This window comes from Cyprinodon variegatus, unplaced genomic scaffold, assembly GCF_000732505.1.
Source record: "Cyprinodon variegatus isolate N-32 unplaced genomic scaffold, C_variegatus-1.0 Scaffold1022, whole genome shotgun sequence".
In the NCBI taxonomy this organism is placed as follows: domain Eukaryota; kingdom Metazoa; phylum Chordata; class Actinopteri; order Cyprinodontiformes; family Cyprinodontidae; genus Cyprinodon; species Cyprinodon variegatus.
Genome location: NW_015151475.1, coordinates 90,136 through 93,852, shown reverse-complemented (window position 1 = coordinate 93,852; position 3,717 = coordinate 90,136).

The following is a 3,717-nucleotide window of genomic DNA, read 5'->3' as shown; positions in this document are numbered from 1 at the left end:
AGGACAACACGGACAGGGGGCCTGCTCCTGCTCCTGCTCCTCCAATATCACCACACGATGGTGGGGCCACTGGAGGAGGAACAGTGACATGGCTGTGTTCACATTCACCGTGATGGGGTTTATCTCCACCTTCCTGCGCAGCTGATGCCACTGCTTGAACCCCATCACCCCCTTGAATTTGATTAGGGTCAGGATATTGAGGAAGCATATGGGAAACAACAGTTTCTTCATCAGCTTTAACTTTTACAGCAGCAATTGTAGCTGTCTTTCTATCCTTCTTCTGTTGTATTTGGCTTTCCCTATTTTTTGCTTGCATAATCCACTTATTTAACTCTTCTAATTCTTTTCTAACAGGACACATAACGGTTTAGGCCAATCAATAGTTTATTGTAACCTATAAGTAACTTTAAATAAATAAAACAGGGATGAGATGTAAGTATGTAAGAATATTTAGTGTGTGCAGTGTATGAGTGGGTAAACATGAATGTGAGAATGGGTCTGAGTGTTAACCAAAACCAAACTGAACCAAACAACAAAGGGAGTACCTGGAGGAGCAGAGAGAGAGAGAGAGTGTTAGTGGAGCCCAACTTATATAGGGAGCCCAAGGGGCTCCAATTAGTAAGACCCGCCTCTGCCTACAGGAGGAACCGCTCCTGCAGGTCAGAGGAAAAGGGCCGTGACATCTGTTTCATTCTGTGGTCCTACCATTCCCCTGTCTCCCTCTGTTACAAGCCTTGGGGTCAAGCTTGACCCCCACTTCTCCTTTGACAATCATGTGACCTCTATCTGCAAAACTTCCTTCTTTCACCTCCGTAATATTTCCAAACTCTGCCCCTCCCTATCCCTCCCTGCTGCAGAGAAGCTCGTCCACGCCTTTGTCTCCTCCAGCCTGGATTACGGCTCTCCTCATTGGGCTCTCTGGCAGGAGCCTTCAGAAGCTCCAGTATGTACAGAACAGCGCTGCCAGGGTCCTGATGAGGGTAAGGAAACACCAGCACTCACTCCCATCCTTCACACTTTGCACTGGCTCCCTATTCACGCCCGTATAGAGTACAAGATTCTTCTGCACACCCATCACTGTGTGCACGGTGCGGCCCCAACCTATCTCACTGAACTGCTCACACCACACCCCTCTTCCCGGACCCGGTCAGGCCAACAGCACCGTCTGGCCCCACCCAGGACACGGCTTAAAACAATGGGCAACAGGGCCTTTGGAGCCACAGCTCCCCGTCTGTGGAATGCCCTCCCAGACAACCTTAGGGCCCCACAGACGGTGGACTGTTTTAAGAAAAAATTGAAAACTTTCTTTTTAGAAATGTTTTCAATTGCTGATTTTTAGATTTTATAATAGGCTACGTATGCCTTCAAATGTATTGATTTTAATGATTGTCTTTTACTCTGTTTTAATGTTATGGTCTTTTAACCTTCGTTTTAATCTTCCCTTTTTGAACTGTAGCACTTTGAGATTTGAATTCAAATGTAAAGTGCGTAATAAATAAAATTCATTATTATTATTATTATTAAATTGGCTAAAAATATTATACAGCTTCCCAACAACTTGTGTCAGAAAAAATATCAAACATCTTAGAGCTTTTGTGGTTAAAGGTATAAAGGCATGAAAATACAGCATAAAATTAGTATTTACGCAGACGATGTATTACTTTATCTCCAGCAGTCAAACACTTGCCTCTCTCAAGTAATTCCATTACTAGAATCATTCTCAAAAGTCTCAGATTACTTTATAAATTGGCCTAAATCTATAATAATACCAATTAACTGCTCTCTACAGAATCCCTCAGGTCTACAATTGCAATCAGGATCTCACTTTCCTCTTCAGTTTGTTTGCTGGGTGACTTTGAGGGAAGCTCTCTGGAAAAAAAATCAGTTTCCATAGCTTTTACTGCATTATGTATCGCAAAGAAAACTATCCTCAAGAATTGGAAAAGTAAGGATAAACTCAGCATCAATCAGTATAGAGATCTATTGTTGGATCATATAAATCTTGAGACTATATAAGGAGGTATTCCCTTTGATCTCCTCCTCCATTTTAGATGTGATTAATCTATCTCTGTTACAGGGATATGTACCNCAAGAACAGGCTGCCCTATGCTAGGTAAAATATCTTTAAAAAGTCGTGGAGGCACAGCATCCTGGGGGGAACCTGATGGCTTAATGTGGCGAACCACATCCTCTAACAGTAAGACAGTCACAGGCTCAAACTGATTGAAAGTAGCCGAGCAAGGGACTGAAATTGAAGGGTCAGAGTCAGGAGCTGTGATAAGAGCCCTGGTACTACCAACCTTTTCAATAAAGAAACGCATAAAATCATCACACACATCAGGAGAAGCTTCCAAACAGGCCTTCTGAGAAATATTAAGCACAAAATCAATGGTGTTAAATAAAACACGTGGGTTATGACTGTTTGAAGCAATGATATTTGCCAAATATTCCCTTTTTGCCTCTTTAACCGTGCTCTGGTAGAGACGCCAACTGTCTTTTAAAATCTGAAGAGTAACCTGTACTGTTACATATGACCAGTGTTATGCATAAATCCACAGCATGGGCAACTAACTCACTCTTATGAAACCTGATGAACATTTTAACTAAATTTTTTTTCTGTTTGTGCAGAAGATATCTGAGAATTACACGGTTACTATTACAAGATAAGAAAAATAAATTTTAAATCTGTTTTTAGTGGTTATTTTACAAAAAAATAAAATGTCCAATAAACTTTTTATGCCTAGGGATTTAGTTATAGCTAGTTGCAATGGAAGTAAAGGGGGAGCAAGTTGTATGTTCTTATTTCCACCAGCCAGGCAAATTTTTGCAGGGCTTCCAAAATAATGGGAAAGCATGCTGGTCAACTACCTTGAATCACCTATTACCTGGGTAATACTTATCCTAGGCCTTTAAAAATCCCAGGGCCTTCAGTAAAAAGGGGCTGTATTTTTATAATATGACCCTAAAGTGAGAACAATTTAACCTTATATTGTTTAACAGGGCTCTTTTTTTCGGGGATGAGATTTTTGAACAACTCAATTGAAAAGATACAATTGAGATGAGCTTAAATCATTTTGATTTTACGATTATAGAAGTATCAACATGTAATTATCACTTTACTCAACATCTAACGGGAATTTCAAATCAGATTTTCTAGCAGTTATTCAGTATTGGGTCTGCTATACAGTTTTGGATGTGCATTATTAATTGAAGGGGGAAACAGAATTCATACCAAATCATGTGTGCACTGACTATGTAAAGTCTAAAAGCACTGGTGTTTATTCTTTTTTTCTGACAAAAAGATACTCCCAAAACAGTGTGGAATAAGCTGTTTAAGAATTCTGCCATGATAAATATCAGCTTACAAATGTGAGCAGCAATACTGTCATGATGGGTTTCGGATTCAAGCCCATATGCAGAAACACAACCAGGAGGCAGGGAAAAAGTTAAAAGGTTTACCGGTAATAAATAATGAGAACAAAAACAGGTCAGGGGGTAATCAGGTCCAGGGCTGGTGACGACTGGGTTTACTGTTCTGGAGGTTGAGCAGAGCGGCAGAAGGGGGAACCAGGAGGGTTCACAGGCTGGCGGCAGGCTGAGGGCTTGGTGGAGGCTGAGCTTAGTTTAGAGCTTGCAGATCACCAGGTTTGAGTTTCTCTTCCAGATTCTTCAGGGAGCAAGCTAGCAGATCTTTGGCAGGTTGGGTTCTCCTGGATT